Below are 26,108 nucleotides of genomic sequence, written 5' to 3'. Positions count from 1 at the left end.
GCACAGAGCCAGACTTGGGGCTCAAACTCACAACCATAAGATCATGACCTGAGCTGAAATCTACAGTCGGATGCTTGACTGACTGAGCTACCCAGGTGCACCTTCATGGTGCTTTTTAATTAATGGAAGTTTTTAATTTTATAAAATCCCATTTATCTTTTATGGTTAGAGCCTTCTGTCCTATTTAAAAAATCTTTGCCTATCACAAGATCATAAAGAAATTTTTCCTTTTTTTTCCCCCTCTGAAAGCTGTATAGTTTTAGCTTTTACATTTAGGTTTTGTTGAATCCTATTTTAACTGTAAAGCTCTATCACTGTTTGATTCATTTTATATTTTTGTATCTTAGAAAAGGTCTTGGGGGGCCTGGGTGGCGCAGTCGGTTAAGCGTCCGACTTCAGCCAGGTCACGATCTCGCGGTCCGTGAGTTCGAGCCCCGCGTCGGGCTCTGGGCTGATGGCTCAGAGCCTGGAGCCTGTTTCCGATTCTGTGTCTCCCTCTCTCTCTGCCCCTCCCCCGTTCATGCTCTGTCTCTCTCTGTCCCAAAAATAAATAAACGTTGAAAAAAAAAAAATTAAAAAAAAAAAAAAAAAAAAAAAAAAGAAAAGGTCTTATTCCTTTCTGATTTCCACACAACCAAGGGGGATGCCTGCCAATATTTCCTTCACAGACAACTCTAGCTCAGTCAACTGAGGTGACGTACTGCAGGCATCCCATGAGATTTTGTATTCATGCCCCCTCTCCTGAACTTGCACATTTTTGTAAAGCACATTTTTTTTTACATGTCGCCTCACTGATCCTCACAACAACTCACCAAAGTAGGCAGAGCCACTTTCATTTTAAAAAACAAGGAAATTGACAATCAAAAACAAAAGGACTTGTCCAAGATCATTCAGTGAATAAATGACAATTAGACAGGACTCAGGATAACTTAACTTTTGTTAGTTAAGAATGTAATGAGAGTATACTATACATGTGACTTTATTTCAAACACAACACACACCTCTTAGACTTCTTTCCTGGGAATGACTTGTTCTATAACAATACAAGTTTAATACTGTGGGCCATGAGCTCTAATAAACTTGAAAACAATAGGGTAGAAGAGCTCATTGCAGATCCCCTCTGCACCCTGATTAAATGGAGAGACATGGGAGATGATGATGGGGAAGGAATAGAGAATCCAGAATAGGAAGAGAGTGAAAGAAAGCTCTCAGAAGACGGGCCCAATAGCTATGCCTAGTAGGAAGATAGTGGTTGGGTTTAGCCAGCATAAAGTTATGAAGTCTAGCTCTCCAGAATCAGGGAAAGCTTTCCATGAGAGCCCTTTTCCTGGCCCCCATTCCAAATGGATGTCTCTTGGCCTAACATAATAATACTATTTATTAGTGATCATTCACTGAGCTCTTACATGCCAGGTGATTTACATATGTCATCTCTAGTTCCACTATGATCTTTTAGAGTAGGCACAATCATTCCCACTTCACAGATGAGAAAACTGAAGCTTAGCAAGAGTAAATCATTTGCCCACAATTACACAGCTGAGATGGAACAACACAAACCCAGGTCTGCCTAACTCCTAATTCTTCCTACTACAACAGCCTCCCAAAGAAAATGTTCAGGGGCCACACCCTTTTCCAAAAGTACCGGCATTTATTCTGCTACTACAGCAGCTGCTTCCTACCTTTCCTGTATAGGCCCACACTTGAACCTCCACTTACATAATTTGGATTTACCCACTTCTCTATTCTCTGAACCGACAGTCCCTTTTATATTACCACCTCAGTAATATGAGTGTTATTAAACACTCTTCAATCCACTCCTGTCTCAGTTCCCAGCCCTCACCTTCCTGCCCCATTCATAGTCCCCAAGGCCCCTTTTCCCTGTTCTGTAGTTCATATTCCTAGATGCTTCCTGGGAACTAACACCCTCCCTCCTGCAACTTCCCAGTGTATTTGCCATAATTGCACAATGTGGAACTACTGACTGTATGTATGTGCCCATATTTGCACAATGTGGAACTACTGACTCCTTTTAGCATATGTATTTGAATCATTCACCAAGGTGGTCAGTGGAAATGGGAATTTAAGGAACTCTTTCTATCTGCTCAGCAATAGGTCAACTCTGGGCAGGAGAATGTTCTAAACTCCAGAAGAAAGGTTTCCCCTGTCTTTGGTCATCAGCATCTTTCTGCCAGTCATAAAACTCTTTCCCTCTTTTCTTGGCCTCCTGAAGGAAGACTGGGAAGACAGCAGTATTCAGTTGTTCTTCTCTAACAACCTGACCTTGATCTGTGGCCCGATGAGGAGCGTCAATAGCACTGATAACTGTTTTCCTGTCTGAGTCTTCTCTTGGGCACGACTGAAGGGAAGAGACAAAGAGGGTGGATTTGGGAGGACCAGCTTATGCTTAGGTCTCTTCCCGATAGGAATCTAGGTCTGTATAAGGAGACTGATTATAACAGGTCAGGTGCTGTAGGCATTACAGTGACTGACTCCTCACATTCCCCCTCCCCCAATATACTATAGAGCCTCTTGGTCAACATTCTTTCTTATTCCATCCTTACCTGCAGCCTGGTGGCTCCATGGCAACAGAAGATATGGTATGCGTGTCTATGGGCATGTATGTTTATGTATGGAGGAAAAGAACGGGTTGGATGCTTCCCAGCCCTTCCTCTTGAGAGCTGCTTGGATCCCAGCATATTCTCCATCATAAACTTACAATAGCTTTAGGGGTGTCTCCTCCCATTAAGTCTTTGTTCCTAGATCTGACCCCCCTTCACCATGACCCATACTATAGCAGCCTCATTAGAAACGCCCAGAAAAGAGGGGATCTTCTGTTGCTTGACAAAATAGCATTAGCCCAAGCCTCTGCACCACAGCCCAAATGTATGCATGGACGAGCTCATCTAATGTTTGCTCTCATGCTTGCACTCTCTCTCTCTTTGCTCTCTCTCTTTCTTTCGGAAGGACAAAGCCAACCCTCAGAAGCCAGGGTCCAAATGTGCTGATCGGTTATCCTACCGTCTCTGCCCTGCCCCTCCCCCAGCTCCGCTAAGCCATACCTCTGTAAGGAGCCTTGAGCTGTACCCGGAGGCTTCTGTTCCTTTTGCACTGCAACCAAGCTCTACCTCGACAGTTCCAGCTGAGGCATTGTTCCACGGGACCACACAGGGGGAACTGAACCGATTTCCTAAGATCTGATTTCTGCTAATACAATGGCATCGTTGCTAATGCAGGGAGGCTGCGCAATCCCAGCCCCAGTATCCTTGCTGCTGCCGCTGCTACTGGTGCTGCGGTGACGTTGCTGCTAAGGGAAGGGGGAAGGGAAAGGAGCAGGCATGCCCACAGTACAGCCACTCAGCCTCCCTCCCTGTCAGTCCCTGTGGGCCCTTTAGCCTAGGGAAGGGGGAGGGGAGAGAAAGCCACAGAGGGCAGCCAGGGCTGGAAGACTGAGAACTCTCAAGGCAGCAAAGAAAATTAGACCAGAGAGCTGGGTCTAGCTTCTCTTTTGCTCTTAGGAGTCTCAGGGAAAAAGTCTGGGCAGAGCCTTAGAGCTTCCTTCCTTCCTTTAGGCCCCTCCTTTTAGATCTTAGCCAGAAACCTCTCCCTCCTCTCTTCACCCACTCTGAATGACTCCTTGTTTTCCAGCTTTTTCCTTTCACTAGGATTCCAGACTAGCCTCAGGGCAGAGCAGCCATCCTGGGAGGGGGTTTCTGAAACCTTGAAGGGAGGTTTCAGGGACCAGGCATCATTCTGTCAGCAGGTAGAGTCTTTGTGTATCCCAGCTAGATTCAGCACTAGGCTTTCTAGGGTGTGCCTCTTCAGAGAAATGAGGTCTGTCTCAGAAAAAAGAGAGACTGGGCCATAGGCAGGCTTCTATACACAGGGTGGTAGTGAGCCTTAGGACCGAGTTGGGCACAGGTCCCTTCCTAACACAGAGTCTGATTCAGTTCCCTACATCTTCAGAGGTTCTGTTAGTGTGGCTGGAACAAAACCTTCTCCCTTCACCTGCATCAGGTTTTGGTCAAGTGCCTGCCGAGTGGCGTCCAGCTGAGCCAGTGGTGAGGCAGAATCCATTTGACCAGGCTGAGGGGCCAGGAAGCTTATTTTCCTAGGGAAAGGAAGGCTAAGGAAAGGGAGAGGTCTTCCCTCTGCCAGAGAAAAATCTCAGTTCTGCCTGTAGGTCTACAGAGCCCTTCACCCCTTCCCAGCTCCACTTTCCTCAGGTTCTGGGCCAGTTCTGTGGGAATCAGTAAACAGTGGAGAAGCTACAGCCAGAGCCAGTTGTACAGTAAGCAGCAGCACTGTCTGTCTACTTCAGGTCACTGCCCCCTGCTGCCACCCTTGATGGCAAAGACAGTCACAAGCTGGGGACCTATCTAGGTCTCCTCTCAGTGTTGACTAGTATCTGGATCCCTCAGCCAAGCCCCTGGATTTCAGGTCCCTAGAAAGAAGGCTTGGGTCCAGTGGCCAGGACCACAGCAACTACCACTCAGGATCCACAAGAGATACAGTTTCTTTCCCTTTATTGCTTCTTCTATTTCCTATGTGACCCATGAGTCTACAGATGATATGCTAAAATGAACAGAGTTGCAGAGAGAACAGAGAAGTAGGTAAAGTTCCAAAAACCCACCTCCAACCTAAATCTGTTTGAGGGGCAAAGGCACCTTGATCTCATAAAGCAGGAAACAATGAGGAAGGGAAGGAGAGAAGGAGGCTGCTTCATAAAACTGACCATTAGTGGTTTTCACAAGAAGACTGAAAGCAGCAGAAATGGTGTTGGTGTCACTGTACATGCATACCTCCTTGTATGGAGCGTCACTTATTATGTTTTCAGATACTGCATTGTTGTTGTGTTTTTGTTTGTTTTTTGGCAACACTGTGTGGAGCAAGTCTATCAGTGTCATTTTTCAAACAGGATTTTATTTTGTGTCTCTGTGTCATATTTTAGTAATTCTCACAATATTTCAAACTTTTTCATTATTATTAAATTTGTTATGGTGACTTGCGATCAGTGATCCTTAAAAAAATTTTTTTTAAGTTTATTATTTTGAGAGAGAGAGAGAGAATGTGCACGTGCATGTGAACAAGTAGGGGAGGAGCAGAGAGAAAGGCAGAGTAAGAATACCACATAGGCTCTGTGCTGTCAGCTCAGAACCTAACACGGGGCTTGATCTCATGAATAGTGAGATCATGACATAAGCTGAAATCAAGAGTTGGAAACTTAACCAACTGAGCCACCCAGGTGCCCCATGAATAGTGATCCTTGATATAACTATTGTTAATTGTTTTGGGGCACCATGAACCATGCCCATAAAAGATAGTCAACTTAATAAATGTTGTGTGTGTTTTGACCGCTCCACTGTCTGGCTGCTCCCCTCCCTCTCTCCTTCCCCTTTGGGCTTCCTTATACCTTGAGACATAATAATATTGAAATTAGGCCAACCAATAACCCTACAGTGGCCTCAAAGTGTTCAAATGAAAGGAAGAGTTGCACATCTCTCACTTTAAATTAAAAGGTAGAAATGATTAAGCTTAGTGAGGAAGGCATGTTTATTTATTTTTATTTTTATTTTTATTTTTTTAATATGAAATTTATTGTCAAATTGGTTTCCATATAACACCCAGTGCTCATCCAAGGAAGGCGTGTTTAAAGCTGAGATAGGCCAAAAGCTGGGCCTCTGTGTCAAACACTTATCCAAGTTGTAAATGCAAAAGAAAGTTCTTGAAGGAAGTTAAAAGTGCTACTCTGCTAAACACATGAATCATAAGAAAGCAAAACAGCCTTATTATTGATATGGAGAAAGCTTCAGTGGTCTGGATAGAAGATCAAGCCAGCCACATTTCCTTAAGCCAAAGCCTAATCCACAGCAAGGTCCTAACTCTCTTTAATTCTGTGAAGGCTGAGAGAGGTGAGGAAACTACAGTAGAAAAGTTGGAAGCTCGCAGAGGTGGCTTCATGAGGTTCAAGGAAAGAGGCCATCTCCATGACATAAAGTTGCAAGGTGAAGCAGCAAGTGCTGATGTAGAAGCTGCAGCAAGTTATCCAGAAGAGCCAGCTAAGATCATTAACGGAGGTGGCTACATGAGACAACAGATTTTCAATGTAGACAAAACAGCCATATATTGGAAGAAGATGTCTTCTAGGACTTTCATAGCTAGAGAGGAGAAGTCAGTTCCTGGCTTCAAACTTCAAACGATAGGTTGACTCTCATTAGGGGCTAAGGCAGCTGGTGACTTTAAGTTGGAACCAGTCAGTGTTCATTCATATACCATTCCAAAAATCCTAGGGCATTTAAGAATTATGCTAAATCTACTCTGTCTGTGCTCTGTAAATGGAACAAAGCCTGGATGACAGCACATCTGTTTACAACATGGTTTGCTGAGTATTTTAAGCCCACTGTTGAGGCCTACTGCTCAGAAAAAAAAAAGATTCCTTTCAAAATACCACTGCTCGTTGACAAGGCACCTGGTCACCAAAGAGTTCTGATAGAGAGGTACAATGACATTAATGTTATTTTCAAGACTGCTAACAGAACATCCACTCTGCAGCCCATGGGTCGAGAAGTCATTTCAACTTTCAAGTCTTATTGTTTAAGAAATACCTTTCATCAGGCTCTAGTGCCATATATAGTGATTCCTTTGATGGATCTGGGAAAAGGTAATTGAAAATCTTCTGGAAAGGATTCACCAAGTCCGGTGCCATTAAGAACACTCATGATTTATGGGAAGAGTCAAAATATCAACATTAACAGGAGTTTGGAAGAAGCTGATTTCAACCCTAATGGATGACTTTGAGGGGTTCAAGACTACAGTGGAGGAAGTGAGTGCAGATGTGGTGGAAATAGCAAGGGAACTAGAATTAGAAGTGGAGCCTGAAGATGTGACTGAATTGCTATTACTGTCATGATAAGATTTTAATGGATGAGGAGTTGCTCCTTATGGATGAGCAAAGAAAGTGTTTTCTTGAGATGGAATCTACTCCTGGTGGAGATGCTGTGAAGACTGTTGAAATGACAGCAAAGGATTTAGAAATTACATAAACTTAGTTGATAAAGCAGTGTGGGGTTTGAGAGAATTGACTCTAATTTCAAAAGAAGTTCTACTGTGGGTGAAATGCTATGAAATGGCATTGAATGCTATAGAGAAATTGTTTGTGAAAGAAAGAGTCAATAAATGTGGCAAACTTCATGGTCTTATTTTAAGAACTTGCCACAGTCACCCCAACCTTCAGCACCCACACCCTGATCAGTCAGGAGCCATCAACACTGAGGCAGGACCTTTTACCAGCAAAAAGATTACAACTCACTGAAAGTTAAGATGATGGTTAGCATTTTTTAGCAATAAAGTATTTTTAAATTAAGGCATACACCTTTTTTAAGACATAATGCTATGGCACACTTCACAGACTATAGTATAGTATAATTGTAACTTTTATATGCACTGGGAAACCAAAATAGTCATTTGACTTGCTTTATTGCAATATGCACTTTATTGCAGTGATCTGGAACAGAACCCACAACATCCCTGAGGTATGGCTGTACTTCCCTCTTCCCTGAAACAGACCTCAAAGTGGGTTGGATAAGGAGCTTTAGTGTAGGGCAAAGCCAATCCCCATGACCAAGCATAGAGTTCTAGCTTCTTACTATAAGAGCTCGAGGGCCATGGTCTTTGTCCCTGAGATTTCTGTGAAGCTAAGCCATGCATTGTACTGGAGAGCCACTACTTAGGAAATGTTTGTAGTTGCCTATAGATGGTGGCAGCTTTCACATTTTAAGTGCTTGGCTTACTTCACCACACCATCACCTATCTTCTACCCACTACTGCCAAAGATCTATAGTGTTTTTGATGAAAGATCAAATTATTTTCCGGTTAGAAACAAAATACAAATATTGTCACATTATAAACCCCACCTGGCTCCTAATTAGTATTCTCACCTGCAATTTACCTTCCAGTACTACCAGATTCATCTCCTTAAAGTACCATCTTTCTTCCATATGTCGCTCCTTCTACCTCTTTTAATGGTTTCCCATTATCCAGAGAATTAAGTTCAAACTCATTTTGGCTTTCAAGGTCCTCCATCTTTGCTATCTATCTACTCCCTCTCTTTACAACCCTACTTCCCATACTTCATCATGTAGTCCTTCAAACTTGTTTCACTATCTCATTTCCTTTTTTTTAAATTAATTAATTAATTAATTAATTAATTAAAATGTTTATTTTCAAGAGAGAGAGACAGAGCATGAGAGGGGGAGAGGCAGAGGGAGGGGGAGACACAGAATCCAAAGCAGGCCCAGGCTCTGAGCTGTCAGCACAGAGACCAACGTGGGGCTTGAACCCAGAAACTGTGAGATCATGACCTGAGCCAAAGTCAGATGCTTAACCAACTGAGCCACCCAGGCGCCCCTATTTTTTTTATTTTTAAATATAATTTATTGTCAAATTGGCTAACAAAAAGTGTTTACAGTGCGCTCTTGGTTTTGGGGGTAGATTCTCATGATTCATCGCTTACATACAACACCCAGTGCTCATCTCAATATGTGCCTTCCTCAATGTCCACCACCCATTTCCCCCTCTCCTCTCCCCCCTCTCCCATCAACCCTCAGTTTGTTCTCTGTATATAAGAGTCTCTTATGGTTTGCCTCCCTCCCTCTCTGTAACTATTTTTTCCCCTTCCCTTCCCCCATGGTCTTAAGTTTCTCAAGTTCCACATATGAGTGAAAACATATGATATCTGTCTTTCTCTGACTTATTTCACTTAGCATAATACCCTCCAGTTCCATCCATGTTGCTGCAAATGGCAGGATTTCATTCTTTCTCATTGCCAAGTAGTATTCCCATAATCTCATTTCCACTCTGCTGCCTTTGTTCAGATTCTCCTACCTGTTACACTTGGATCTCTACTCAGAATTATTCAGAATCTACAAGGCTCAGATCAACTCATCCGCCAAGTCTTCACTGATCAGCCCAGAGCCAGAAATTATCGGTCTTCTGAACCTGTGGCTACAGGCTGTGAGTTTTACAGACAGGAAAAAAATCCCACAAAACTCAGTAGATCAATATGGGATTGCCAATTTCTTACATTGCCAAGTAGCATCATTAAAAAACAAAATAGGGGTGCCTGGGTAGCTCAGTTGATTAAGTGACCGGCTCTTGATTTCAGCTCAGGTCATGATCTCGTGGTTTGTGCTCTGCACTGAGAGTGCAGAGCCTGCTTGGGATTCTCTTTCTCTCCCTCTCTTTGCCCCTGCCATGCTCTCTCTTTCTCAAAATAAATAAATAAACTTAAAAAAAAACTTTGCATCAACTATCATCATTTCATAAAAATAAGCATATCATTACTTTTCTCATTTCATTGCATACTGATGCAAAATTCATGAAAAAGTAGCATTAGTCCACAAACAGTTTTGATTAAGTAAATCATTTGTCTTTTGATGCGTTTATTGTTCTTTTTTTCATATCCACTTTAATGTCTCTTTTAACTGCAAAGTCCAAGTTAAATTCATCTTTGCCCAATATCCAGCGTATAAGACAGAATTTTTATTTTGTGTTTCCCACAAAACCTAGCACAGTGCTTGGGCAGATAGAAAATGGTGAGTCCAAGTCTTGTTGAACACGCGTAGTATAAAAAAAGATGAGCCTTGAGTGTAAATGAGAGTGAGCAATAGACAGATCTGACTCAAACGGCTTAGAAGAGAAGACCCCTGTTCATGTGGGGGTAAAAAAGATCTGTTAAAAGAAAGCTTTAAAAAAAAAAAAAGGAGTAATTCTTCATAACCTTGAGTCAGGCAATATATTCTTAGACACAATGCCAAAAGTCCAAGTGACAAAAGAAAACATAAAGTGGACTTCATAAGAATTTAAAGCTTTTTGCTTCAAAGGATACAATCAAGATAGTGAAAAGACAACCCACAGAATGGGAGCAAATATTTGCAAATCATATTTCTTTCTCTTTTTTAAAGTTTTATTTATTTATTTTGAGAGGAAGGGAGAGAGAGAGCGAGAGAGAGAACACGAGCAAGGTTGGGGCAGAGAGAGGGAGAGAGAGAATCCCAAGCAGGCTTTGTGCTGGCAGCGCACAAGCCCCAATGAGGGGCTTGAACTCATAAACTGTGAGATCATGACCTGAGCTGAAACCAAGAGTCAGATGCTTACCCAACTGAGACACCCAGGCACTTCTGCAAATCATATTTCTGATAAGAGATTGCTATCCAGAATATATAAAGAACTCTTAACAACTCAATAATAAAAAGATCTATAACTCAATTAAAAAATGGACAAAGGATTTGAATAGATATTTCTCCAAATAAGACATAAAAATCGTCAATAAGCATATGAAAAGAATTCCAATGTTATTTGTTATTAGGGAAGTGCAAATCAAAACTAAAATGAAATACCACTTCACCCTTCTAGAATGGCTAAAATCTAAAAGACGGACAATAACAAGTATTGATGATAATGTGGAGAAATCAGAACCCTTATACATGGCTGGGAGGATTGTAAAATGGTGCAATCACTTTGGAAAACAGTCTGGAAGTTCCTTAAAATGTGAAATATAGAGTTACCATATGACCCAGAAATTCTACTCCTAGAGATATTCCCAAAAGAAATGAAAACAAAAATTCACACAAAAGCTTGTATACAAATATTCACAGCATTATTCATGATAGCCAAAAAAGTGGGAACAACCAAGTGTCTTTCAATAGATGAATGGATAAGTAAAATGTGATATGTTCATAAAATGGAATATTATTCAACAAAAAAAGGAATGAAGTACTGAAACATGTTACAACATAGATGAACCTTGAAAACATTACTCTAAGTGGAAGAAGCCAAATATGGAAGGTCACATATGATTTGACTGCATTTATATGAAATGTCCAGATTAGGCAAATCTACAGAGACAAAAAGTAGGCTAGTGGCTGACAGGGACTTGGGGAACGGGGAAAATAGGGAATGATTGTTAACAGGTATGGGATTTCTTTGTGGGATGATGCAAATGTTTTAAAATTAGATTGTGGTGATAGTTGCTCAACTCTGTGAATATGCTAAAAACAACTAAACTGTATACTTTAACTGGTGAAACATGGTACATCAATTATATCTCCATTAATCTGTTAAAAGGAGTAAGTTGCAGCAGCAATGAACAGTGTTGCTCAGCTCCACAGAGACAGAAGTCTTTGAAGTCTCTGCAACTGGGTAAGGGTGATGGAATTTCAGGTATACAGAAAGCAGAGGCATTTCTGGCATCACTGGCATGTCAACCCAAGGACCTGAGACAATACCCTCTTTCTCCTGTTTTTTTCAACACAAAAATTCTTAAAAGAATAGATTACGTTGGGGCGCCTGGGTGGGACTTTGGCTCAGGTCATGATCTCACCACTTGGCTCATGGGCCCACATTGGGCTCTGTGCTGACAGCTCAGAGCCTGGAGCCTGCTTCGGATTCTGTGTCTCCCTCTCTCTCTGCCCCTCCCCACTTGTACTCTGTCTCTCTCTCTCTCAAAAAAATAAAAAAATAATAAAAAGAATAGATTATGTTAACTTTATTTTCTCCCTAACCATTTCTTAACTACCTAAAGTCTGTCTGTCTTGTAATACTTGGTCTGAAATAGTTTAATTTTGAACTTACATTATTTAAACTTTTTTATTTGGCTATTTTCTCCTATTGAAACCCTCTTTTCCCTTTGGCTTTAATCTTCCTAGTTCTTCCTCTTAGATCATTCTTTCTTCATGGTTTAATAAACCAATACCTGGCACACTTTTAAATGTAGACTTATAGTCAAATATACTCAAATTTAAAAATTTTACAAATAATGAAAAATAATGTAGATTTACAGCAAGGCTCAGATGTGAAGTCTTTTCAACTTGAGAAGTATTTGGCCCTTCCCATTATGCCACTGATTTCCAAATCTTACATTCTTCCAGAACTTCCAGAATCAAATCTCTATTGCCTATTAGACACTTTACCATTACCTCAAATTCGACACATCTAACTAAAGTCAAACTGATTTTTCTATTTCAAATCAGCCTTCTTTGGACTATCAGTAACAAACACAAGCTTGAAAACACTGAGAGTTATGTGGACTCTCTCTACATTCAATCACCAAGTCATGCCGAATCTTTTTTCAAATATTTTCGGCATCGATCTAATAATTTATTGTGCTTTACTATATTCCAACTATTATGCTAAGCACTAACTTACATTATCTCATTTAATCCATATAACCACTCTCTAAGCTAAGTATTATTATGTCTATTTTATGGATGAGAAATGAGGTTCAGGGATATTAAAAATCTTCCTAAGATAACTCAGTCAGTAAATATCTGATCTGAGATTCAGATAAAGAAATGTCTGATTCTAAAGTCAGTGTTCTTATTAACCACTTGTTATATTGCCTCTCAAATTCCCACTCTTACTCCCAATCTTTCTAATTCAGATCTGCATTACCTCTCCTTTGAATTATTATATACTTTTTCTACTAGTTTCATGCTTTCTAGTGCTTTCATTCCGTCTCTTTCCTCCCAGCTATCCTATTTAATGACACAAGATTAATCTTCTCAAAGCACAGCCTTCAATATATCACCTTATTACTAAAAAGTCTTCAATGGCTCCTTACTGCCTACAGGATAATCCAAATTCCTTAATGTGACATTCAAAATTCCTTCCTACTTATCGAACCATGTTCCATTACATGCCAAATTTATTCTGAATTCTGAGTTTTGGCTTACTCCACTGGGAAGATATCTGGAATACTCTCTCCCTATTTCTCTTTTCTTTTCTTTTCCTTCCCTTTCTTTTCTTTTCTTTTTTCTCTTTTCTTTTCTTTTCTTTTCTTTTCAAGGACCTAGCTCAAAGCCTACCATGTCTGGATGCTTTTCTTTCTTCTTCTTCTCCTCCTCCTCCTCCTCCCCCTCCTCCTCCTCCTCCTCCTCCCCCTCCTCCTCCTCCTCCTTCTTCTTTTTTTTTTTATTTGGATCCTCTTTAATTCTTAATTCTTTTTTTTCAATATATGAAATTTTTTGTCAAATTGGTTTCCATACAACACCCAGTGCTCATCCCAAAAGGTGCCCTCCTCAATACCCATCATCCTTCTTCTTCTTTTTAAAATGTTTATTTTTGAGAGAGAGAGAGAGAGAGAGAGAGAGAGAGAGAGAAAGTGTGAGCAGGGGAGAGGCAGAGAGAGAGAGAGAGAGAGAGAGAGAGAGAGAGAGAGAATCTGAAGCAGGCTCCAGGCTCTGAGCTGTCAGCACAGAGCCTAATGCAAGGCTTGAACCCATGAGGAGTTGAGAGATGGATCATGAACTGAGCCGAAGTCAGGCACTCAACCAACTGAGCCACCCAGGTGCCCTGGAAGCTTTTCTTAATCACAGGAATTTTCTCTTGAACTTCAATACCAATCGTCTGCACAACTCATTTGGTACCAAACCTTGGCCAGTTTATTTTGTTATTTATCTCTTCATGACAGCACATTTTTGCAGTGTGGGGCTGTGTCTTATATCTTGATAGGTAATTATTAGCACAAAACCTTGGAACTTAGTAGGGCATCACCAATGTTTATTTGATAAAGCTACTGGATGGCAAGCCCAGCAGGCTAACTGGACCCAAGATAACTTTTGGGAGCTTAGGTTAGCCTGAGAACAGCACATCTGATGAGAAGGAGGAGAGGAAGGAAGGAAGGAAGGAAGATAAAAACCAAAAAGGTGAGACTTAGTAAAAAAATTCTCAGTGCCAAGATCTTAAACTCTTAACCCTTCATTTCTCTCCATTTTCATACCACGGATGGAAAGATGACTAAACAGCTGTGTCTTCAGTCAGCACTTCCCTACCATTTATTCCCAGTCATGATCTTAGAGCATATGTTGCAAAGTGACAGCGTGACAGTCACATCTTGTGTGTCAATAGGTTTTATGTGGCTTGCACAGTAAAAATGCCACCATAAGAACAAAAATTTTGGAGGGGCACCTGGGTGGCTCAGTTGGTTGGGCAACTGACTTTGGCTGAGGTCATGATCTTGCAGTTCATGAGTTCGAGCCCCACATCAGGCTTGCTGCTGTCAGCCTGACAGCACAGAGACCACCTCAGATCCTCTGTTCCCCTCTCTATGTCCCTCCCCCACTTGCGCTCTCCCAAACATAAATAAATATTAAAAATAAAAAAATAAATATATAAAAATTTGGGAGATTTCTAAAAAAAAAAAAAAAATTAAAAAAAAATCTGGATTTCAGTTTGTCTTGCTTGAAAAAACTGCCCATGTACCAGGCCCTTATTTCCAGATAGTAACAACTGGCTGGAATTGAGAAGTGGCTGCCCTCATAAGATAGGCATGTGCCCTTCCGTTTGACATGTTCCCATCACTCCTCATGGAGTTTTGTAACTAGCCAGGTTCACTTTATTCATTTGCATTTTGCATTATTTTCCTTGATCCTATAAAGCATTTGAGATTGCAACCCTTGCCCAGAATAACAGGTATGCTTTCTCTTTCTATCCTCAACCCCAGATTTACCTGACATTTCCACAATCATGTTCACTGCAGTATTACTTGCAATAGCAAAAAATTAAAAAAACATTCTAAATATCAAATTCTATTGGATATTTATGAAGGCTAGTATAGAAAAAGGCTTAAAAGCTAATAAAAAAAAGTAGGATATCAAATTGTATACAGTAACTTCTGCTTCCTGAATATGGTGAACAAGATATTAAGGGAGACCCTTCTACTGCAAAAAACCTAGATCCTATATAACATACACCTTTTAAAGCATTTCAGGACTCAGGTAAACAGAAGAAATCTCTAAGGCTACTCCTCCTATCCCCCCAAAAGGAGAAAAATCATGAGCTGTGGAGTAAGCAAGGAGGAGGGCCAGGGTTCCTCGTGGGCCAGTTCCCAAATCATTCTGATTGTGGTCAGAATGACAAGCCTTTGGACAACTAAAAGGTGAGGGAGTTAAACCTGAGACTCCTACATTAAGCTGAGACCTTTGAAGTACGTTCAAGTGATCCAGGGATGGTGGTTCCCTCCAACTTTTGGGAGAAGCAGATATATATTTTCACTGGAGGAAACTACCTCAGCTTAAGCAGACAGGATTCTCAAAATTAAAAAACAAACAAAAATTAGTTAATTTCAAAGCTCACAAATACACATGGAAGCACCATATATGAATAACAGAGAAAACAACAGATTTAAATTGCAAGGACTTCAGATATTAAAAATGTCAGATACAGAATACAAATCAGCTATGTGTGAAATGTTTTAAATAAAGGATGAAATCTCAAAGATAACCAAGTAGCAAGAGATTATTAGAAAGTCTAGGGATGGTGAAAATAAAACGTATGTGAATATAACCACTGGCTACTAAGCATTCCTATTCCTGGGCCAGGCTGTTTAATGGGGAATCACTATGGTAAAAAAAAAAAGGATATGAAGGCTAATGGGAGATACATTATACACCCCATTACAGAGGTGAACAGTAGCCTACTCAAAACAGTCTGTGAAAGTGCTCCATAAACTATAGTGTTTTTATAGAAATGTAAAGCATTGCTATTACTCTTTAAAAATGCTAGCATCCATTGATGATTTTTGTCTGAATCAGCTATTATTCTTTCTACGTTTATTAGCTGGCATTCTAATACAAGAACAATTTCTTTTCTTTCTCCCTCCCTCCCTCCCTTTCTTCCTTTGGTATCAGTATAGACTCTTGTAGACTCCTGGGCTCTTTTCTTTCTTTCTTTCTTTCTTTCTTTCTTTCTTTCTTTCTTTCTTTCTTTCTTTCTTTCTTTCTTCTCTCTCTCTCTCTCTCTCTCTCTCTCTCTCTCTCTCTCTTTCTTTCTTTCTTTTTTAATTGAATGGGTCATAATCCACTATTGGTATTACTGATTTTGATGCTCAGATTGTCCCATATTTGGCACTATTTGACTTTTTTCATTGTGAAGACCTTTACTGCTGTGTATAAACTTTTAAAAATTGACTATTTATTTTGGAATAATTTTCAATTTTAGAAAGTCATTTATTTTGAAATAATATTTAAACCATCAAAGATAGTTCAGAGAGTTCCTGAATGTCCTCCAACCAGTTCCTATTACCATTTTACATAATCCTTGTACATTTGTCAAAACAAAGACATTAACATTGTACACATTACCATTAACTAGATTTGCAGACTATTTGGATTTTGCCAGTTTTCCTACTAATGTACATTTTCTCTTATTTGGATTTTTATTTATTTTTAAGTTTATTTATTTTGAGAGAGAGAGAGAGAGAGAGAGAGAGAAAGAGAGTGTGCACGACGGGAGGAGGGGCAGAGAGAGGGAGAGAGAGAATCACAAGCAGCCTCTGCACTGCTGGCACGGACCCCGATCCAGGGCTCGAACCCACAAACCGTGAGATCATGACCTGAGACAAAATCAAGAGTCAGACACTCAACCGACTGAGCCACCAACGTGCCCCTGTTATTTGGCTTTTTAAAAAACTAAATGTAGGGGCGCCTGGGTGGCTCAGTCAGTTGGGCATCCGACTGGTTCACATCATGATCTCATGGTTCGTGGGTTCAAGCCCCACATCGGGCTTTGATGGCAACACAGAGCCTGCTCTGGATATTCTGTCTCCCTCTCTCTCTGCCCTGCCCCACACGCATGCGGGCACGCTCTCTTTCTCTCTCAAAAAAAAAAAAAAAACAAAAAACAAAAAACTAAATGTATATATAACTTTCATAAAACATGTTTGTTAAAAAAAAAAATAAAGCCAAACCAAAAAAATAAAGAAAGAAACCTAAAAAAGATATTCAGATGTGTTTATATTGAGATAAATAGCATGGATATTATTGTTAAGTATAGCTCAGTGAAGAAAAAAGATCTGCATTTTCCACAATCAAGACACTGAGTAGTTGTGGAAACTATCCAGGCAGGTAATTTTTAGTGAAAGCAAGCAGTATTAAAAAATAGATAAGACTATGTGATCCTAGTAGACTTCTGTTCCCAGTCTTTCCCAATAATTTCTTTGCTTAGCTTTCACCTCAGGAAACTCTTCTTTGGAAAACAACAGGAGTACATTTGTTTGTGTTGACCTAGGTCAGATATCCTGTACACCAAAAACAACCTATAGTAGGTAACACCTCTGGCCATGTTTTTACCACAAATTGTAGACTGATTTCAGTAGGAAAAGTCAGAAGTGCTCAAATCATAACAAATCAAATAAACTCTGAGATACTATAGTAGTCTTCCTTTATCTGCAGGGGCTATGTTCCAAGACCCCTGGTGGATGTCTAAAACCACGGAGGGCACTGAACCCTATATATACTTGTTTTTTTCCTATACGTACATACATGTGGTAGTTTAATTTATAAATTAGGCATAGCAAGAGATTAACAGCAATAACTTACAATAAAACAGAACAATTTTAACACTATACTATAATAAAAGTTATGTGGATATGGTCTTCCTTAAAATATCTCATTGTACTGCACTCACCCTTCTTGTGATGATGTGAGATGATAAAATGCCTCTGTGAGAAGATGAAGGGAGATGAATGACATAGGCATTGTGATGTTGTGCTAGGTTACTGACCCTTTGACAACTGTCGGAAGGAGGATCTGCTTCCAGAGGGACCATGGTTGAATGTGCACGGGTTAACTGAAACCGTGGAAAGTGAAACTGTGGATGACTACTGTATACTTCTCCCTGATCCAGAAGCATTCCGAGGCTATTAATTAATATCATGTGAAGAGTTAGTCAATCAATCAAGCAAGCAATCAACCCACAAGCATCCTACTGTGAAGCACTGTGCTGGAAGTTCAGGGGTAAAAGCCCAACTTGAGGGTCTCCTAATTTTGTTAAAATCATTGCCAACATGTCTGTGGAAAGGGCTAAGGCGGCAAGAAAGACATTTCAGGATAAGTGTTAAAGCAGTGGTTTCAAATTTTTTTAGTCCTAATACATAAAACAGAGCTACTCTGGTTGAAACAGGGGAAGCCTAGAGCTCCATACACTCCAAATCCCTCTCTCCACTGTGGGGGTCCCCAAAGGCACTTCTAGGAGAGCCTGTGGCTTAGCGGGAGAAATTCTGAAAACCTCTAGGCAAAGGCAAAGGCAAAGGCAAAGGCAAAGGCAAAGGCAAAGGCAAAGGCAAGATTGTCCAACATGTTTTGTTGGGTTGGGGAAATGGAGAGTGAAACAAATGATTAACTGATAGAAATCATCTCTTCTCTCTTTCTTCATGGCTCCCAAATCAAAGAGGTGTGGAAAATAATAGATGCGCTAATAGCAGAGTTACTTCTGAGGGCAAAAATGAACTTTCTACATTAATTCAGGAAAATCAATTTGTGTCACTACCCTCCATACCTGCCAAGATCCTATGTTTTTATAGGCCTTGAGATTTTTTAAAAAATATTTATTTATTTTTAAAGGAGAGAGAGAGTATGAGCAGGGGCGGGGGCAGAGAGAGAGGAAAACACAGAATCCGAAGAAGGCTCCAGGCTCTGAGCTGTCAGCACAGAGCCCGACGTGGGGCTCGAACCCATGAACTGTGAGATCATGACCTGAGCCAAAGTCAGACGCTCAACCGAGTCATCCAGGCGCCCCTAAAGGCCTTGAGATTTGATGGAGATTTTGAATTTCTTACAAGATAAGTGCCTCTCTTTGAAATGTGTGAGAGATGCTGAAAGAATTTGGAGATTGAAGAACTGGTGGTAATAGTGATACCCAAGGGTGTCTGCATGGAGTTACAAGGAAAGAATAAACAGAATGTTAGATGCTTAAGAGCACCTGGCTATGGCATCAGGAGTCCGATTCCACAAATGAAATAGCAGCCAATAATACCCAGAGCTCATCTGTCTTTCCTCCTGGTTACATGTAGCTGCTCCTAACTGAGGAGGCCACTGCTCTGAACTGATATTATGTTATTTTGGATTCCAAATGAGACCAGCCAGCATGCTGGGAGTGTGTTGGAAGAGGCCTGAAGGGTTGTCCCAGACACACCCAACTGCTTCCTTACGAGGACTCCCTAATATAGAATCCTCTTTCTAAGCACAGAGCTTTGCTTTGCTTTCAACTTCTCAAATATGTCACAGAAAGGTTCAGCTCAAAGTGCACTCCCTAAAGTCAAATACAAACACTATACAAAAGGCGTGGCTCTGAAGTAGAATGGGCTCTTTCCTAGGACTACCTTGTATGGGCAGATCTTCTTTTCCTCAAGTCTGTCTTCCCTTGTGACCTGGAAATATGCAGGCATCTTTCTTTAATGTAATCAAAGTAGCTGACAGAATATCCAGGTGGAACCTGGTGGAACCCCTAATAAGCCTAAGCCTTCACCTCTCAGGCTCAGCTGTACCTGACGCTCCCAAGGCTCCAATTCAATGAATGGAGATTGTAGCACTGGGAATTATAGCTAGGAAAAGAATAAACTAGAAGCCACTGATCCTCACTGAACTATAAAGGGTTGCTTTCCTTTATTCCTTACAAATCTGGTAATAATAAACCTAGTTGTCCCAGAGTCTTTCTCTGCTCAAAAGAGATTATACCTAGTAAAAAAAAAAAATTCTTCTTTTCTACTCATTCAGCCATCAAGAGTATAGCTTTCTCTAGTAGGTCAACTATTTGAGTCCTTCCTTAGTTCAACTCATAGCACCTGTTTGGAGGCAGCAGGCTGAATCACATGACCTCTTAAGGTTCCTTTCAGCTCTAATTACAAATGAAGCCAAATTAAAACCTGGAGCCCAAGGAAAGGTTCCTATGCAGAGTGCTAGTTAACGTCCTTCCACTCACCGTCTTCTTGCCTTTCAACAAAAATACACAGACACACATGCCCACCCACACTTCCAGGTGCCTGGCTTCTAATTGCTACAGTTAGAAGTCTCCAGAGATTGAGAATTTGCTATAAATCCTATCTCTTTAGAGGATGTAGGTTGGAGAGAGAGAAGACAACTATAGAGAATTAGGAAAGATTTAGCTCCTACCTTGACAGACCAAGTTCTTCAGCTGAGGGTATGGAGGAGGAAGATGGAGAGATTAAGCCTTCCAATGCTGCGTGTAGGTGAGCAGCAAAGGGAGGAGTAAACCACCAAGACCAGAGACAGTGTGCCAGATGTGGGTAGTCCTAGGCCCAGCTCGGGGTGCTCTGTTAGGAGGACAGCTCTCAAGTGTGTATTTGCAGCAGCAAGTTGGCTGGGACAAAAAAGGCCCAATGTGGTCAACCCCTTGTTTTTTCTTTAGCTGTTCCTTTTGGCCCCTAGGCTCCAGGAAACAAGGCCAGAGTGTTCTCCGCTTCCCCTCCCCCAAGGCAGTGGACTGAGGCACGCAGGCTGGTAAGCTGCTATCCTTTCAGTCTATCAAAAGCTGTAAATAAAAGGCCACAAGTGCACAGTGAAGTAGACTATGAGAAGAATCTAGATTGAATTACACAAGCCAGTTGTGGAGAAAGGGTGGGGGAGATAGGAGAAAGAAGAGACAGAAGTCTAGCTGCCCTTCAAGGAAATATTATCATCCAAGCACATGCCTCCCTCAGCATGACTGCTAGAAGCCATCAAAGCATTGCTCCCCTAGGGAACCAGTCTCCAGTCTGGCCTTTTTCTCAGCAGAGGGGTCCTAGTTTCTGAGAATTCTCCATGAGACTCAAAGCCTTTTCCCAGAGGTGACTTACCTTCTGATAGACTTTAGAAAATAGTCTCTTCAGTCCAGTTTACCATGCTTGGTAAGAGCACCAGGACTGCTTCAATAGCAGGTGGCAGCAAAGACCATTTCTCTGTACCAGACACTGTATTTGCTTTAGTTATAAGACTAAGATGAAAATAAATTGATGTATACTTAAAAAAATGTCTAAAGCAGGTGGCTAAGGTCTGGCCTGAGTCCTGAGTATTCAGGAGCCTCAGTTCTGTAATGATTCAGAGCATGGATTTTGGTGTTGACAGTTCTGGATTCAAATGTGACACACTACTTGCTAGCTATGGACTTTGGGAAGTTACTCAACTTCACCAAACTTCAGCTTCCTCATTTGTAAAACTGTCATATCTTCCTTCAAAGGCTTGAGGTAGAATTAAATAAGATACTGCATGTAAAGCGCCTGACACAAGATATGTGCTCAGTCATGGTCATTATTATTATTATATTTTTGGCAGATGATCAATGGAACCTTTCTTCTCTTCTTTCCCAATTTTCCAGAAAATCTAAAGGCTCCAGGTCTAGGGAACTGGTAGGCAAAACCTCTTTAAAATATTGAAAGGAAATGGAACGAGTTATGTTGTTTTTTTCCCCTCCCCTGCACTAGAACTGAATCAGTCAGCCTGTGCTGATTATACTCTGGACTGGCAGTCTGGCCCTGGGAGCCTAAGGCTCTCCTAAACCAAAGATACTATTCCATCTCTAGTATTACCTGTTGTGGGGCATGCTCCCAGACTGATGGTGCTTCTCCAGGGGCCCCAGATCAGATCCCAGTAGATGTAGGAAAGAAACAGTCTGATCCCAGGCTGGGAGGATAGGTCTGTCCAGGCTGTTGTCTGCCCATCACAGCTGCCTATGAGGCCTATGGGTTAATAATAGCAACTCTGATGCCAATGGATTAAGACAGCACTGTAGGAGGTGTTTATTTTTACACTCTGGCGTCAGTATCAAGTTCTACTGGTTACTGCCCAAATCTAGGACAGCTTCCTGCTATAAGAGTGGCCTCAGGCTTCTCCAGGATGCTAAGTTGGATTCTGAGGGAAGTGAGCCTTGTTGAAAACAGTTCAGAATTCACAGGGGACAGGGGAGGGGAAAGGGAACAAACAGACCTGTCATGTGTCCAGCTGTCTGGTCCCAAATCTCTGGGACCAAGGAGAATTTCAGTTGAGAGCTGTTCTTTATAGCATTCTCCAGAGTCAGGTAGGCCCTGGACAAGAGACCCAATACATTGTTTTGGAAGGGTGTACACATACATACACATACAAACAGGCTGCACTGAAATGATCTGAATAATGACAAAGATCAAGAAAAGACTTCTCTCAACTAACCAGAAGCTTGGCCTTATCAATCACAAGTTCCAGATTAGCGCAGTGAGTGCTGACATTACAAGACAAAGATATCTAAAACAAAATATGGTTAGGCTCGTCCTTAATTGATTTGCATAGTGTCTTTAGCAGGTAGATCAAATCCCTTGAAAATTTATTTGGCCAAAGCTCTTCCTAGACATAACATAACAGGATAGAAACACCAAGAAACCAGCCCTCATCTTTCTGGCCTAGGGCCAGTGCCCAGAAAATCTTTCCTGAAAACTTCTTTATCCCTCGGGGCCTATAGATTGGGGTCCCAGGGATCTTGCACTTTGACTACAGTATCTAGAACTCTGTGGATAGATACCCCACTCATCTCCCTGAAAGGCAGCTCCTAACACAGATTCATCTTGTTCTATTAGGCAGACAGGGATGTGAAAAGGTTGACAGCTGGACAGATGATGTAAATAACCTACTAAGGGGCCGTGTGCACAGCAGACTGCTGTGGAATGACAAAAATGTACCACACATTAGGTAGGAATGCTGAAGTGCAAAGAAAGCAGCCAATCAGCCAAGCTCACGGTAACAGTGACTCCATCATCTTCCTGCCTGTGGCTGACTCATAACCGTCGTCAGTGACACGACATATCATTCTCTTGAGGAGCTAGAGTGCTGGCAAGAAGGTAGGCTGGTGAACCACTCATTCAATACATTTCCCCCCCTGTCTTTCAAGGCTTATCTACCTGGTCATCAGAACAACAATGCAGCCTCAGAAACAACCAGATTTGATCACTAGAGATATGGGGTTTGATCTCAGCTCCATTTGGAAGCTACCCATGCCTAGGATTAGTGGCAGGATGCCCAAGGACGGGAACACTGCTTTCATTCTTGGCTTTTTCTCTGACTTGCTGGGTCATCTAGGGGCAGGGTACCTGTCCTCTCAAAGGTAAAGGGGCTAATTGTATCTATCTTCTGGTGTTGTGGCAAGGAAAAATATTCGAAAAATTAAAATAAGTAGCAACAAATGTAAATGCTATAAATTCTTTGGACCAAAGTATTTTAGAAATATAACTGTCATTCATACATATAGGTGTGGAGCCCTGGCCTTTTAGGTTTTCCTTACAGGTCATGGAAGCCATGTTGGGAAGAGCAGTTCCTTTCCTTCAGGTTTATAATCCCCACTTCTGGTTTGAGGAACAGTCGAAATAGTTAGGAATCTGCTTACCTAGACATAAGGTATTAGTTTCCACTAATGTGTAAAAGAGTGAGTAAAAACATGCAAGCAGAAAGAAACACCTCCACTCACCCACTTGCTCCATCCACAAACCTACTTCTCCCCAACGCCTGAGCCCAGGACACTGATCGGAGGCTTGTATCTCATTGATACAACATTTAGCAGCAGTACTTACCAACTGGATTTAGCCTAAAGGCCTGAGAAAGCAACATTAATGAAAGGATGTATTCCATTGCTCAGTTAGAACAAAGGCAACACTGTGTTCTAAACCCAACACAAGCCTTCTAGCCCAGCAATCCCTCGCTATGGGGTTAGTTTGCCAGGTCTCCAGAGCTCATGGAGAGGAGAAACAGAAATCTATTCTTCATTGATGCTGACACTTCTTTTTCTGCAAGTGCCTACACTGGGATTCAAAACAGATGTTCTGACATCCTGCAGCTACTGGTGAGACCCACTCTCCTTGCAGCAAACTCTATCTGTAAATATGTAAAGGGACAAATAGGAAACATTTAGGCTTCATGGGCCATGTGTGTGTGTAGGTGTATTTTTTTTTTATATAACTCTTTAAAATTGTAAAAACCATTTTCAGTTTGTGGGCCATAATTTGCTGACTCTAGACCTTAAAGGCCCCTCTTATTCAAGGTCTGCATCTCAGAATTCTGGCTCTGCTGGGCCGGCCTAGAGATCCTCATTCCTCTTCCTGTGGGGCTGATGCATATATTTCAGAGGCAGCTCCCCTCTAAGGAGCCACTGAGGAATGTGAAGGAAGAATTTTAGGGTTATTTGTATTGGAGCTAACCAGACAGGCTAATTCCCCTCATATAAAGCACTTAAAAAAACATCTGTGGAATTTAGCTTACTGCATTATCACTCTGGAGTGCAGACTGAGCTATAAACAGTCTTTGTCTTTCTATTTCTGCTTAATAATACTATGCCACACCTCTCTACAAGGCCCCTTCCCCTCCCCTGCTCCCAGTTTCCAAACTCACACTTGAATTGGCTCTGGTCCCAAGTCCCTCTCTCCTCCCCATCCCTCCCACTTCTATATGTGGTATGGTTGTGGATAGCAAGGAAACTATCAACAGTCAGATGGGTTTGGACGCGGTAAATATGGATGAGAGGCGTGGGGGTAGGGATGAGCTCATTTTGAGCAAAGATTTAGGGCTGACTGTGAATCTAGGCTCTGTCACAAAAGTTACATGTTTTATAAACTGGATCAAACTGCTACAGAAACAACTTAAGAACAATGTGCACAGGGTCAGGAGTAGTTGGAGTTATACCTCTCACATACCATGGATTAGAAAGACATAAATGTCTTACAGCTAAAGACTAAAACTTCTATCTAATCTTTACAATGAGCCTTCAAAGTAGAGATTATCATCCCTATTCTGCAGTTAATTAAGGAAACTGAGGGTTTTGCTCTATCTAAGATCACAGAGCTAGAAGGTAGGGGAGTTGGGCTTGGAACTCTTGTCTGACTCACTCCAAAGCTCCTGCTTTTTCCATTGTAATACACTACTAGTATTCTTGGTGGAGAAGAACAATAAGCAAATGTCTTCATTTGGATCTTGTTCAGATTTTGTTTTAATAGCAGCAATTTGTTGGTCTGTTCTCACCCCCCCTTTTTAAAATTAATTTATTTAAGTAATCTCTATACCCAATAAGGGGCTTGAACTCATGACCTGGAGACCAAGAGTCACATGCTCCTCCTATGGAGCCAGCCAGATGCCCCGGTTTGTTCTTTTCAATAGTTTGAATATTAATGAATGACAGGGTGCTTAAAATCATAAGCATGACAATTTTGTGTGATAGCAATTCAGGTCAAATCAATACAGCAATATTCACATTTAAGCTGGGGCCTTATCTGAGCGAACACTTGTTTATTCTTCAACAAGAATAAACAGAATTTTAATGTATTAAATCTTTGTCTAGTTGCCAAATAAGTCTCTTTTCAATAGTGGTATATGTGTGTGTGTATATATATATATATATATATATATATATATACACACACACACACACACACACACACACACATATATGTGTATATATGTATATATGTGTGTGTGTATATATATATATATATATATATATATATCTTTGTGTAATCAATGTTACCTTGTAATCAATTTGGCTGAGTTGAATTGTAGTACGCCACCTTCCCAGGCCCGGATTGTTAGTTACCAATCAAATATCCATTCTCCCTTTCTCTTTCAAATTAACAGAATCTTCCTGATATTCAGGTGGGTACAATGCTTTCCAACTAATGGAGGTAGGAGTGACCAATGGACTAACTTGCGGTAAAAGTGCTGTGAGAATTCTGGGTTATCTGTTTGTGATGAACACGGTGCCTCCTTCTTCCTCCCTTCCTCCATCCTGATGCTAGGAAGGTAGGCATGATGGCTAGAACTACAGTAGCCATCTTGAACCAACATGGCTTAAATATATCAGAGCAAAAAACCAGAAGGGTTCTGAATCTCTCATTTAGACTGTGGGGCTGCCCAGACCAGCCCAGGAAAGTCTTTGCATTTTTGTTGTTACTGAAAAATAAACTTCAGTGTTATTTAAGTCCTCAGTTTTGGGTTTCTGTTACTTCTATCTATTTCCTCTTTATACATCCAACCAAAGTCCAATAACCACTAAGTCTCATTAATTCTATCTACCCATCTCTACCCCCAATGCTACTACCCACAACCAAGCTATATGTATCACGTGTCTGAACTATGACATCAGCCTCTAAACTGATCTCCCTTCCCAGCACCATCCTTTGAAAATGAAAACTATTTACATCACCCTTTTGCTTAAAAACCCTTCAAAGATTTTCCATAAAATCCAAACTCTGTACCCTGCCTTTCATGACTTACCTTTCTGGTCTCATCTTTTGCCAATCCTACCTTGCCCTGTAGTTTGTTATACCATTACCT

The 26,108-nt window shown here is 41.1% G+C and overlaps 1 protein-coding gene across 3 annotated transcripts in view; it reads right to left on the bottom strand.

The window, feature by feature from the left end:
- Window positions 1-26,108, bottom strand: part of RUSC2 (RUN and SH3 domain containing 2) — a 67,668-nt gene that overhangs the window by 20,535 nt on the left and 21,025 nt on the right. The window contains exon 1 of one of the 3 annotated variants that reach the window (XM_086683456.1): window positions 21,356-24,163. The exons of 1 other annotated variant lie outside the window; for it this stretch is intronic. The gene's annotated coding sequence lies outside the window, so the exon portion shown is untranslated. Of the gene's footprint in view, window positions 1-3,059; window positions 5,320-21,355; window positions 24,164-26,108 lie in introns of those variants that run through there. One more of the 3 variants, XM_086683454.1, reaches the window with a different exon arrangement.

This window comes from Puma concolor, chromosome D4 (assembly GCF_028749965.1).
Source record: "Puma concolor isolate L17-30 chromosome D4, mPumCon1.1.hap2, whole genome shotgun sequence".
NCBI lineage: Eukaryota > Metazoa > Chordata > Mammalia > Carnivora > Felidae > Puma > Puma concolor.
This window is presented reverse-complemented; position numbering and strand designations above follow the sequence as displayed.